The following is a 14,984-nucleotide window of genomic DNA, read 5'->3' as shown; positions in this document are numbered from 1 at the left end:
TGGTCAGGTTAGTGATGTTCCCTGCTGATAACACCCATAACCCCCCCCCCTGAAAATCAATCATCATGTTGTTTTAACAGGGGCTTAGTTTCACTAGAGAATGAAGACTTTGTCTGTACAGACTTTATAGACTTTGTCTTTACAGACTTTGTATGTAAGCATGGGAATGGCAAAATGAATAAGTCGACATCTTTGGTTTGTTGGTGGTATCAATGTGTATAAAAGTAATATGTGAAGAAATAAGGGAAGGAGAGAGCTTTTTCCATTCATTGTATAAAATGGAACTGGACAGACAGGTTATCAACACCTACATATATATATATTTTTAATCATAGCTTCAAGTGTTGCAAAACAACAGTGAAATTAAGGGAAACAAAAATATAATTTAATTAATTAATCAATTAATTATTATTTTAGATAGGCTATTTAGCCTACTGCTCCATTGACTTCTTTTATATGGTAGGCCTATGAACGCTGCCTAGAGATGCGCGGATCAACCGAATCCGTAAAAAATTTAATTATTCCCCCGCCACCCACCGGAACCTAGGCTATTTTTCTCAGATTTACATATCCGACCTGCACCCGATCAACACATTGCAGTGATTCTCATTCTTAGTTTTGTATGCTGATATGATGAATGGATGGTTAATTTTTGACGGCACATTCAGTGACGTCACAGCTGATCTGTGTACACCAGCCACGCCGCGCAGCACGTTTCCAAACAAACCCATAGCGAAAACCCCCAAATCAAGAAAAACACGGAAATCAAGAAAAACAACATCAGACAGCCAGGTAAATCCCGCGAGGAGGACGGAACAAGACCTCGTCAAAGCCGTAAGAGTGTAAAGGTAACAATAACATAATACACTGATCGTAGCCTGCTTTAAAATGAACATTTATTTATAAAACCGAAGTTCTTCTTTGGTTAAATTAGCCTACAATTTTTCTTAATATCATAAAGACAGGCTTTACTCTATTCAACACTTGTTTCTTTCATTGCATACCTAAATACAGAGCCAGAACCAAAGATGATGCTTATAGAAGTAGGGATGAAATCTTGTATAACAAGACCAGAAACAGACTGACAAAGGAGATCAGAGTGGCTAAAAAACTACTCTGTAAAGCTGAAAAAACTGTTTTCAGCCAATGACCTGGCATCGGTCTGGTCAGGCCTGAGAAGCATCAAGAAACCACCCCTAAAGTCTGTGGAGAATCACCAACTGGCTGACAATCTGAATGTATTTTACTGGAGGTTTGAAAATCCCAGTTTCACACCCCCACCCTTCCTGATTTGCCCTTCACACATTCACCTACCGCTCCTGCAACCCCCCTCCCTCCCTAATCCACCCACCATTCAACCCTCACTTAAGGTCTGTCTTGAGCAGTGGTATTCAAACTGGTCCTGCAAGCACCCCTAGCACCTCACATTTTGTCTCCCTATATCTGGCACACCCATTTCCGGTCTTGCAGTCTCTACTACCGGTAATATGCTTATGAGTTGAATCAGGTTTGGGGATTCACAGAAGGAAGACAAAGAAAATGTGCAGCGCTGGGAGTTTTCACAGGACCGGTTTGAAACCACTGGTGTAGAGGATGTGAACCAGGTCTTCAGAAAGCAGAGGACGAAAGAAAATTTTCATTTTTGGTTGAACTATTCCTTTACAGGGTCTTTAATTTGTCTTACGTTTTTATGATCTTTTAAACATGAGTACCTCATTCAACACATGTAGATTATTTCAATACTAAATCCTAAACTAAAAAAAAAAATTAAGTTGAATTTAAATACTTTCAGTTTGTCGGAAAATAAGAAATCAGAGCACAACTTTATGATTCCAGTCTGATATGGACAAACTCTTTCTTCCGGCAAAAAAAATTATTTCTCTTGTCACATGTACTCTGTAAAGTACAATATCTAGTCATGGTGCAATGGTTTGCGTTATGGGTGTTTGCTTTCAGAAGAACTTTCAGTTAGTTTGGTGCTGAGAAAAGATGCAGATCGGAGCCAGTTCTCTTGGTTTTGGAAGGGGGTCATATAGGTGGAATGTAAGTGTGTGTGGGCACTGGGTTATGTGTGTGGATGTTTGTGTGTGTACATCTGTGGGTGCCTTTTTGGTAAGAGTTTTCATGCTTGCATAACTCTTGTAAATCACTTCCAAAAAGAAATTTGGTGCAATATAATAGAACATAACTAAATATTTGAATATATTTGTACTATTGATTGTGTTTTTTGTTTCTTGTCACAGTATTTCAACATGTAATTGTAGTTTAACGTCATTTCATGAGTGATTTAATTTCACCTCAATGCCATAACGTTCTCTTACAGCTTCACAGATGGCCAGTGATGCTGGCATTCCACAACAGTCCAACAAGGGCAGACATGGGCATCCCCCTACAGCTCGGTTCGTTTTCAAAACAAATAAAGGCAAGCACCAGAAAGCACAGCAACCTGAAAACACACGCAGATGTCGCTTCAAACACAAACAAATTACAAATGTGTTTATTTTAATTGATATTTCACATAATTTTTTTTTTTGACTTGCATGACCATTAGTAAAGTGAACAGACACTCACAATCATCCATATCCTCCCAGCATTAACAAAGTTCAATGCTACATTTGCCATTCTGTTCTGCTGGGCTGGGTTTGGACTGTACCACTCTCAGGCTGTGGGGGGTACTGACTATCTCCACAGTGACATTAATACTTGTGCAAATTTAATGTCAAACATTTATTGTATTATTTTATTCAATACTCTTCTGGAATCTTGAACCTTCAAACTCAAACTCTGGAACAATCTTCCTCAGGAGGCAGACAAACTTGGTCATTTTAAATCTAGATTAAAGCCCCATCTCTTTAACCTGGCATACACATGACACACTATCACATTTCTATCATTCAAATCATTAGAGGATTTGAACCGGGAACACTTCCCATAACATCCGATGTACTTGCTACATCATAAGAAAAATGGCATACATGCTAATATTAGTCTCTTTCATTCTTATTCCGAGGATCCAGCCTGTATCCAGATTGGATGTTCACCATAACCACCCAGATCCAGTCCATATCCAGACCTGATGGTTTATCAGCACCTAGAGACGACCTCTACAGCCCTCGATGTTAGTGGAGACCATGTGCCCCAGAGACAGATCCCCTGTGAAGACCTCATCACCTCAACCACCATTGGCCGAAGACCACGGGAACCAGACGAGTCTGGAATTAAACCACGCCATACTGGTTTCATCTGGCCCCCAGACTGTGCCTGGTTTCTCCCAAGGTTTTGTCTCCATTTCTCTCACTTATGGAGTTTTGGTTCCTTGCCACTGTTGCCTTTAGCTTGCTTAGTTAGGGACGCTTGACTGACTGCACACACAGACACTATTGGAAGAGAACTGTCCTGGATGATGACATCACTGAATCATCAATGAACTGACTCAAGCTGGAAAAACGACTCTGTTATTGTCTTCTTGCATCACTGACAAACTATTTTTTTGTTTGACCCCTGTGACGAGTCAGCTGCCTCCTCCATGATTATCATCGGCACCCCGTCCTTAATCGCCGCCCTTCACCAGGCTCCTGACAGGAGTGGGTGAAGGAGCGCGTGCAGCCGCCGGGCTCCGCCCCTTACCTGGACCCTTCCTCCATGAACACTGCCCGACCCACACGAACCCCGCAGTATGACGAGGACACCAGATCCCCCGTTTATTTTGGACACTCTCCCCCTTTGGCCACGTTTATCCCCTGTTTTACTTTATTTTCTGTTAATAAAAGCCTCTCCGAGTCCTGATGCCACGCTCACTGTGTCTGTCGTTGGCTCCTCCCGTTACACCCCTTAAGGGGCCGTTCACATATCGCGCCTAAAAACGCTAGGCGCGCCGCTTTCTCCTTCTTTCCAAAGCGCTCGGGCAGAAGTGCTCCTGAGACGTATGCCGTTGCTAAGCAACAATGACGCGCTCTCTCCATGAAGACGGGAAATTTCAGCAAAGGATAAATGGATTTGCAGCACAAGAAATCGCTTTCAGTAGCTCTGCTACTAAATTTATTTCAAAATGGCTATCCATATACAGCTATGATCAGCTGTTCCTTCATCTTGGCTGAGCTTTCAACGTTGTTACGGGAAAGGATGAAGCTGATTGGTTAGTTCTTGTCACATGACCCGTGGTGCGCTTGCGGCATTCTGAAAAGTTGAGATGTTTTTTATGGAAAGCCAAGTGGACCATAAAACGCGTGCTTTTCAACGCCGTATTAATTTTAAAACGCCGTTTTCATAACGCCACCAGGCGTTAAATAATCGCCGTTACGCGATAAGTTAACGCCAGACGCCACCACGCGTTAAAATAATGCCACACGCCGACAGACGTTAAGTTAAGGCGACATGCCATTTAAGATGCAGATTTATTTACTCATCTACATGGACACACCTCTCATGGCTACAAAGACTCCACGGCACATCAGAGCATCCAGTTTGCAAGAGTGCGAAGATGGCAAGGATAGCCCTTACAATTATACATATAGCTTTTGTCTCATAAAGTTATCACCCCAGGCACGAATGAGTGGAAATTTGGAAATGATTTTATTCAACAGTTAAATTAATAAGAAAGTAATATTATTATTTTATTATTATATTATATTTTGAGTAGGCTATCATTTCAATTTAATAAATAGTTGGCGATAGTTTCACAAAAATAGAAATTCTGGGTAACACCTGGGGTGATAACTTTATGAGACAAAAGCTATATGTATAATTGTAAGGGCTATCCTTGCCATCTTCGCACTCTTGCAAACTGGATGCTCTGACGTGCCATAGAGTCTTTGTAGCCATGAGAGGTGTGTCCATGTAGATGAGTAAATAAATCTGCATCTGTCGGCGTGTGGCATTATTTTAACGTGTGGTGGCGTCTGGCGTTAACTTATCGCATAACGGCGATTATTTAACGCCTGGCGGCGTTATGAAAACGGCGTTTTAAAATTAATACGGCGTTTGTAGGAGCCATTTATATATTCACCTTCTCTGGATAGGTTAATATTGCTATTATTATTCTAGCCACTGGGTGGGAGTGTTGCACTATGTGTGACACGTCACTGGGCGGTAGATATATTTACAGGTGTTGCAATTAGTTAGGAAAGGGTGTGGATGGCGAGGAACACAGGTTCTTACCGTAGCCGTGAGCACTCAGGTTACCAACAGCATGACAGCACTTTAATATTAAGCACTGGGTGAAGTATCATTTTATATAAATTATCCCCTTTTTTACCTTCATAATAAACGGGAACACCACCCAAAGAGAGCTAATGTTTGGAATCAGAATTTTCTGCTACGCTTTGAGAACACCATGCCATCTATGCCGAGGCTTATAGGATAGCCTCAACAGCGTTGAAAAGCACGCGTTTTATGGACCACTTGGCTTTCCATAGTTTTTAACTCGATGCGGTGCGGACGTGCCTGGAAAAAACGCATACCGCGCGCCTACATTGGAAATAACGAGCTTGAGCGCGCAAAAGACGCGATATGTGAACGACCCCTAAAGCTGCTTCGACACGACCTGTATTGTATAATGCGTTATACAAATAAAGGGGACTTGACTTTGAAAACTCTGAATGATATTAAATGTGTATTTGTTGATTCGAATTCCAGTGCATCTAAAATTAATCTTATTAAGTAGCAGCTTGACAGTTTAATGATCCTGACAGTTTAATTATTCCACAAAATTACTAATTATTTTTTTTAATTCTAAGCTTTATGTTTCCATCCCATAAAGGTTCGGGCACTAACAAACGGAACACTCAAAATCTATCAGTTTCAGTGACACTGAAAAAGAGTATAAACAACAACATGAATTCTACCAGTAGCCTGGATAAAATACCTTAACCAGTGATATTTTATGTACAGAAAGCCAAGTCCATCAAATACATAACTGTCAGATATAACTGTTAGCTGAAGCCCTAATCTATTTGGATAAATTATTTTTCTTCCACCACTCTTTGTAACCAGACCGTAATGGTGATTGTTAACATAGCCGTTGACTGCAGCTGCTGACTGTAAACAAGTTCTCAAGAGTTTGGCTAAAAGATGACTAACAAAATTGTATATGCTCATAAACATAATAAATTAAATGCTTCAAGGTTAATGTTGTGTTTTGGGAGAACAAAATTCAAATGCACAGATAATAAGAGTAACGAATGCAATTTAATGATCAAATGTGTAATTGATTGATTTCATTCTAATTAATGATAATAAAATTGTAAACACTTTTGAAAACGATAATGTAATATTAAACTATATAGTTAAACTATAAACAAGAAAAAGCCTGAAGTATCAAATGAACATTCTAATTTCATAGAAGTGTAATAGACATGCATCTAATTCAAGGAAATCTTCGTTGTCATGAAAACTGATACCATATCATCAGAAATTGCGAAGCTGGGGGGTTAAAATGCTGAGCAACAGATTTCAGCCTCACATGGCAGATCTTTAGAAAGATCTCAGACATAGACAGATTTGTTTTAAAGATACAGGAGTAAAAATAAAATAAAAATACTTTTGGGTCCAGACATAGCTGTTAAACCTGAGAGGGACAAATGGCTTGTTGGAACATGCATAATTCTTTAAATAAATTCTAAATCTAGCCAAAGAAACTTTTAGTGGTATAAAGGCTGCTGTAAACAATGATGACCTGTGGGGATACAGAACACAGTGTCTTCTGTTATATCAAATACACAGCCATGACAGAAAAACATGTCTGTTTACACTTTAAATACTTTTATTGTGTTGCTTATTTGATACAATCAAAAGGATCACAATTATAACATTGTTGAAATCAAATCATTTCCATGGTTATATTATATTAAAGTGAATTAATCAACGTGACTTTAAACATGCATGTTGGCTATAGATATGATAAATCATATTAAAGCTCTATAAAAAGCTGCACAATTCCATCAGATCACAAGGGGATAGAAAAAGGCTTTAATTCTGAACTGCACATCCTTTCAAACGGTTTCCAGTAGTCTTCATTTAAATCTGCGTAAAAAGGAAAATATATTTTAATGATTTTCCCATAATCGCTATTATTTGAAAACAAAATCTATAAGTTAGCTTACCTTTTATGTGGTTTCTGCAAATACACTTGACAATTGCTTTGTACTTGTAGCTGGTTTTAGAAATGTGTCTCTTTGCACACTTTGTACTCCCATTAGGATAAACTAAAGAGAGAGATTTATAGATTACAATAAAAAACATTTGTGATCCATATTAATACTACACAATGCTTTGGCAAAAGACCCATTTCTTACTTTTGCAGCCACAAGCAGAAACTGGTCTCCAAGATCCCATCTGTGAACAGACTGTGTGGAAGTAAAAAAAAAAAAAAAAAAGGTGACATTAGTCTCCAATTGAAAGGATAAACATTAATGTTGAAATTTTTTTATGGTTATTATACCCTTATGGTTATTAATAACTTTCACCCTGTCCCGTATACGGGAAGCCTACATTTACTTCACTATATTACAATGAAATCTAATCTAGACAAACTATATACCGTTGGAAAGGTCTAAGACTCCCAAATATATTTTACCAATGTTTTTTGTTAAAAATTATGTAGGAAAAGTAATCGATTAATTTATGACAAGAGTGCACCCTCAGAAATCTACATTATAACAGGAGTTTTGACCTTTGTTAAAAAAAACAAAAAAAAAAAAAAACACTTCATTGCCTTTTTCTCTATAACACTTTATAAATCATCAGAAATTATATATCAACTGAAAACTTAATCTCAGAATTCATCCTTTGAAAACCATTTTAAAATCAGACATTGCATTACCATGTAAATGGTGCATCAATATCATGTTACAAAATGTTTTCATTCATGAATTATACAAATTTAAGTTTGAATCGTGCACTATAAAGTCTATGTTCAAAAATGTGAGTGACAGTTAAGGGGTTAATACTCATGTGAAAATTACAGTAAATGGTGTAAGCAATGTACAGATAAATTGTCCCATAAATTACCTGAGTTGTAGCACAAAATTGTGGTCAGAATCACAAGGACAAACAGAAGACAAACTGGTTTGGACATTTTCACGCTGGAGCTGCTGCAGCTTATTAAAAAAGGTATGATTTCCACCTTTTTATCCCTGTTTAACGGTTATCTCCCCTGCCCCTTTCCCATGTTAACCCCTTTATGCCCTGAACTATTTATGAAGGTTTAAATTTAAAGGCAAAAATTAGTCTCAACATGTTCAACGTGCATACCACAATTTCACCTGAATGTGAAAGGAGATACTGTTTTCCTAATCTAAACAACAACACTCAAGAGAAAACATGTCAAAATCTGATAAAGCTGATCTTAGATCATAATGTGTGGGTTTAAATAACTGCAAAATATTAGCAGTGGAGCGGAGGTCAGAGTCCGAGCATATTATGAATCACTAGTTTGTTGCCTTATAATGGAGTACCCTAGGCTTGTATGGTTTATTTGGTCTATATGTCATATATAAAATTCAATGCAATTAAAAGAACCAAAGACTTAAACTACTTCATTCTGTGTGCATTGAATTCAATACACAAGTTTCACAATTTGAGTTGAATTACTGAAATAAGTGAACTTCTCCACGACATTCGAATTTATTGAGATGCACCTGTATATACACATTAAAACCATTCAGAGTTTGAAATTATTTTTTTTCGTTCACACTTGGGGGGGATGATGAATTGCAAAAATTTTCCATACATATTTTTTTGGCCTTGAAACTTTAACTGAAACATTGCACTAACCTATTAATTTATTTATCCTTTATTTAGCCAGGAAAAAAAATCCCATTGAGATATAATAATCTCTTCTTCCAGGGAGACCTGGTCAAAAACGGCAGCACACATAGTTTCAGACACATAAATAATTAAAACACAAACAATCCAACAAATCAAAAATAGATCGAAGTTCAAGAAAAGCATTTACAAGACTCTTTAAATGTAGAATACAGAATAAATTTAAAAGTGCTCAAAGATGGCAAAGATTCTAATTTCAATACATTTTGTAGGTCGTTCCAAACCCTTGGGGCATAAAAAGAAAAAGCATGCTTTCCAAATTCAGTGAATACTCTTGGGACTTTTAAACAAAGATGCAGCTGCGATCTGGTACCATAACCATTTGTATAAAAAGTTAAAAAGTTTGTAATGTAAGATGGTTATTTACCAAGGAGTGCCTTTGCAATAAATACATACATGTGTAAATTTCTCCTATGATACAAAGAGGACCATGATAAAGATTCATTCAAAATACAATGATGCGTACGGTATTCTGCACCACATACAAAACGTAACGCTGCATGATAGACAGAGTCCACTTTCCTTAGAAGAAGCTGCATGCATGTAAACAAGATCACCATAATCAATTATTTTTAAAAAGTACTCTCAACCAGCTTCTTTCGGGCCTCATAGGGAAAACAATTTTTAAAACGATAGAAAAACCCTAGTTTTAATTTAAGCTTCTTCAGCAAATGATCAATGTGAACATTAAATGCTAATTTTTCATCTAGCCATATACCTAAATATTTGTAAGAACAGACTCTTTCAATTTATGAACCACATAAGGTTGAAATTGTTATGTCTGTATCCTTACGGTGATTATTATATATTTTGATTATACACCCCCCCCCCCCAAGCATGTCCTGTCCTTCCTAAAATGTCTGAGTTTTGTCTCTGTTCTCTTAGTCATTCAATTTACAATCCTATAGTCTGTGTGTATTTATATTGCTTTGACGGTTTTCTGTAGATCCCACCTTCTTGCATGCCATGATTAGTTATGTACAATATATGACTACTTTAAAAAAAAAAAACAAAAAAAAAAACTTTCTGACATGGCCAGGAAAGAAGAGAATGTGTGGTCAAACTACTTGTATGTGCAGCAAATAGTGGAGATTTTTGTTTAACTTGCAGCACCATTTGTAACTCCACTTGACACAAAACCATACATCAAACGCATTAGCTAATAATATTGTAAAACACTTTTGAAAACTAGCTAATTTAGATGTAATGTGCAGAATGGGGAATGATAAAAACGTTCAACTAGGCCTATAGGCTGTTGTCTCAATATTAAAACTGTAGTCATGTGAACATTTTATTTTTGTTATTTGTTTTGGGCTTTATTTTCTAAAATAAACGTGTTAAATCAATCAGCCATTTGAACGAATAGGTTGAATGAATGACTCAATGACTTACTAGTGATTAGCCACTACTGGCGATCAGTGTTTGGAATAACGGCGTTTAAAAGAACGGAGTTAGGTAACGACGTTATTTTTTCAGTAACGGGGTAATCTAACTAATTACTTTTCCCGTCGTTACAACACTGTTAACGTTACTGAACGTTAAATGCGGCGCGTTACTATGCATTGATTTAATATGCAATCCGAACGCACCCCTGGCTCACACAGCGAGTGAGCAGGTGGGTTAATAATGAGATAAGCGATTATGATTGGCTAAGGCAGAGTCATGTGTTTCATGGTAGCCAATCAGAGCCAGTGTTTTTACACACACGCACAGTCACACACACGCAACAGCTACACAGAGATTCGCAGCAGCAGGAGAAATGGCGAGTCAGAAGCAATCCGATGAAAAGTTGGCATTTTCAAGGTGGAGATGTAAGCACTACTTCAAATTCATTGTAGTCAAAGGCAAGAACGTGCATGTAATGTGTGACACACGCATCTACATATGGAAGCACATGGGTAGCGATATTCAATTTGCAATGTAATATGCAAAATGACAATGCAATATGTAAAATGGCAATGCATTTCTGTATTTACATTTACATTTTCCAATACATTTGTGCAACGTTTGGTGCAAAATGAAAATTACATAATTTTCATTTGCCATTTCATACACCAGTTTTAATATGTAAAATGAATACTAATTTTAACGCTTTAAGTTGCAAAATTATTAGATATGTATATCATGTTCAAGCAAAAACTGTGGCAAAATTATCATTTAAATGCTATTTTTCTTAAATGCATTAACACTCACAGTCAAGAAACTTACGATTGCATTTTCATTCAATGTCCCGCAATGAACGTAGCAAAATTCAATGTGCACATTGAAAATGCATTCCGAGCCGATCACGTGTCCGCCCCCTCCAGCCATGTCAATCACTGCGTGAACAAGGCGGGGCTTGCAGAAGATCAGAGACTCAAATCTCAAGAAGAGGATTCAAGTGAGAGAACATGGACAAGACCGTTGGTCCGTGTACGTTTTGATCATTTCGGTTTATGGCTTCAATATTTCATTCACACTTGTGGGCGGAGCTGAAACGCTGCTTTCATCTGATTGGTCGAATCGCTCAACCTTCAGCTCGGTCTTTCCATTCTTTCAGGCAGAGTCAGTGCGAGTGAAGCACTGTAATGTCTGAAACCACCGCTCACTGTTAATTAGCATAATATTTGAATCAGATGATGCTGGCCACATAATTCGTGCTGCTGCGACTTGCAAGAGACCCCGTTAAATTATTTCTAGGTTATAGTATTGTATAAATATTGTCCCACTGATAAAAACAGTGCAAATAGTTCTGAAAATTATGAAATTATGGCTTCATTTTCCCCGTGTTTCACCCTCCCCAGGTGTTGTAAACACAGCTTTTAGACCTGTTTTAGGTGGACTGACAAAATTATGTAATTTAATTTTCATTTTCATTTTGCACCAAACGTTGCACAAATGTATTGGAAAATGTAAATGTATATACAGAAATGCATTGTCATTTTACATATTGCATTGTCATTTTGCATATTACATTGCAAATTGAATATCGCTACCCATGTGCTTCCATATCTACAAAGCTAATGGCCAAAAACACTTTTCTTACAAAGAGTGCAGGATAAAACTCTTGCTGTCTGTTGACGTGCAATAAATCTCGAAAGTTATGTACGAACACCTGTCTGTTCTACTTATTCCAACTGAAATTGTGAAAACTGCTAAAAAAAAAAAACATACATGCTATATTTGACATATAGCAACTTTTTTTTTTTTTTTATACAGTAACGCAAATAGTTACTTTCCCTGGTAAAGAGTTACTTTTATTATAGAGTAATTCAGTTACTAACTCAGTTACTTTTTGGAACAAGTAGTGAGTAACTATAACTAATTAAGTAACGTTCCCAACAGTGCTGGCGATAGTAAGAAATGCTTTGGAATGCAGACATTATTGGTCTCTTTTTAAAGAAGACAATCATCAGATTATTGCTGAAGTGAAATCAAAGTAATTTCATAAAATGAAAGTATGAACTAGTTATAGTAGTCAGCTGTTCACGGCAGTCCTAAACCTGCCAAAGCCAGCACGCTCAATATCGTCTAATTAACGTTATCGACAAAATTCCAGAAAATGATCAGTTGAATAATTTGTCACATTTTACCAGCAAGGAAACTGACGATTTTTAAATTATGTTCAGCCTATTCATGTAAAGCTTTGGCAACGCGTGCAAAAGATACGGATATTATGATAAAACCATTTGAATTCTTTTCAAACAAACCGTGTAGCGTCCAGTGTGGGATCTCACGTAGGCTCCGTAGGTTAGTTCACGAGCCCACATAAACCTCCCCGCAGACTCACGACAGGAGTTTTGCAGAGATCGGGCCCTCCCTCGCAGTGACGCATACAGACACAACCAAGGAAATCCCCAAGTGAGAGTTACGACAGACTCTCCCCGCCGTAGATAGTGGGCAACTTCCGACTCGCGCTGAACACCGCGTACAAATCGACGGAGAAGCCAAAAACGTGTAAAGTCAAACAGTGTACGCTCCGGACAAATACAAGGTAAGGAGATGTTTCGTTGGCTTATATTTGTATACGTGATATATTTCGGCTACAACATAACGTAATGTAAGCGAAAGCTTTGTTGTTGACAGGTGTGAACATACTCGAGCTCATGCGGTAGCTACATGCGATCGGTTTTAATTGTGTCTATACAAGGTGTATATATATATATATATATATATATCCAACTGTTTATCGCACTACTGTGTGATCTATTACGAATATTGGTTAACGTACTGGATTTCATTATTTAAAGCATAATGGGTTGACGGCTTCATTTCCCCTGTGTTTCACCCTCCCCAGGTGTTGTAAACACAGCTTTTAGACCCGTTTAGGTGGACTGACAAACAACGACTCGCGGCTGTTTTTTATGAATACACCTACCGAAGTACAGCAGCAGGAGGACATGTACGGCATGGCAGAAATGCCCGATCTCATACCACCGGCAGGTGTGTTACAGCCCAGTCCGGTAATCCCGTACGAGCACGGACAGGCGGGGAGAACCAGACCAGACCTCCTGTCCGCCCCACGAAGAATGCAGCGAGCCCCCAAACTCGGACAGATCGGGCGGTCTGCGAGAGGTGGGTTTGATAGTAGCCTGTGCTATTGTGTTACTTTATCATGTAGGCTAGTCCCTGTACAATATTTTCCCTTTAAAAATCCTTGACCTAAAACCAAAACCCCAGAGCTGCTGCACATCTTGGATGTTTCCCCTCATTGAATCCAGCTGAAGTCACTCATTGACTGGGTGCGTCCAGTAAGGGAAACATACACTAAATATGAAGTTCTTGGGAAGCTCCCAAAAATGTTCTGTTCTAATGTAACACGTTCTCTAGATTTCCAGCTACATTCACAAAACTTTGTTCAGCTTTATATTTCTGTCCATACGTCCCCTAGTTAATACACTGAAACGGTTTGCATATCTCTTTTCTAGTTATCAAATATAACTTTGAAGGAAGCACAAATTTTGACTAATGGTGCATTCAAATCATGTCGGGAAGATGTATATAAGTTGAATGCACTTCACTAGAAAGTCTTTAATATCAATGAATACTTTAAAATCAAGTTTGACATAATGGATGCAGCATCTGTAATAATTGTAATTTTTTTAAAAGTTGCATGAAAAAATATAGTAGCCTACTGTACAGTTATATAAAAACTCAAATGACCTTCAAAAATCTAATGACAACACTGAGCACATGCATTTTTTAGTTTTTGTTCTTTTAGTACTGTAGATGTAAAGTTTTAAAAAGTGATTACCAACATATAAATTTGAACTTCCCAGGAGGACCTGAATGTGCCATACCTTGTGTCATCCACTTATTTCCCCTCTGTTGTCAGATATGATACATTTCTTCTTTTGTTTTTGCAGTGGTTATTGACGATGAGGACTTGGATGATATTATAAACAATAACAGAAGCTTCCCGGTTTCTCAGAGAGTATCACCTGTTGCCTGATGCATGGTTGACTGTGCCAAAGCTGTTTCGAGGCCTACACACCAAAGCAGGCCTACAGAATAGAACTAAAATCTCCCTCTCACATGTTCTCACTCGTCATCACCTTTCACTGTACAGCTTTTAAGGCTTTCACCTCTACAAGGTCAAACAAGAGAACTGTGGACTTTGCTTCCTGTTCACTTTATGCTTGCCCATCACTTAACTGATGTCGTGCGTCTGTAGCACTGAATGATTCTGTCTGGTGTTCTCAGTTTTGGATGTTTCTTTCTTGAGATGAAGATCTTTATGATCTCTAATGCAACAGGGCTATATTTATTAAATTTGCACTTTACTACAGAATAAGAAAGCTAACCTCAGCAGGTTGGATTACTCATCTACCAAAGAGGACATTTCCTGTGAAACTCAGTTAACCTGTAACGTGCCATTTGGTAAGACCTGTGATTACCTTGGTACCTTGACATTTCTCTGAATGACACTGGTTGCTTGATCTTTTATTTGGTCACTGTTTTCATGTGCCTGTTGATTTTAGTTTGAATTGAAATAAGTACAATCTTGAAGGCATACTGAGATGAACAATCAGATCTTCTAAACCGATCTCAGATGTTGGTTAAAATACTTTGCTCTTAAAAATGTTTTTAACCTCTAAATGTTTGCATGGGGTGGGAATAATAAAGTATATTGAGTTACATTTATGTTTGAATAAAGGCTATTTGTAAAGATGTTAATGCTG

At 37.8% G+C, this 14,984-nt stretch overlaps 1 long non-coding RNA gene across 1 annotated transcript; it reads right to left on the bottom strand.

Annotated features, from left to right (window-relative positions):
* Positions 1-6,749: 6,749 nt before the first annotated feature.
* On the bottom strand, positions 6,750-13,723 carry LOC132103238 (uncharacterized). Its single transcript, XR_009423351.1, has 4 exons — positions 13,181-13,723; positions 7,293-7,343; positions 7,101-7,202; positions 6,750-7,020 (listed from the first exon to the last, which is right to left on the bottom strand). It is a non-coding gene; the product is annotated as an uncharacterized LOC132103238 (long non-coding RNA).
* Positions 13,724-14,984: the final 1,261 nt, after the last annotated feature.

The sequence above is a fragment of the Carassius carassius genome, chromosome 2, assembly GCF_963082965.1.
Source record: "Carassius carassius chromosome 2, fCarCar2.1, whole genome shotgun sequence".
In the NCBI taxonomy this organism is placed as follows: Eukaryota; Metazoa; Chordata; class Actinopteri; order Cypriniformes; family Cyprinidae; genus Carassius; species Carassius carassius.
The sequence above is the reverse complement of the archived record's forward strand: the minus strand, read 5'-3'. Positions and strand labels throughout refer to the sequence as shown.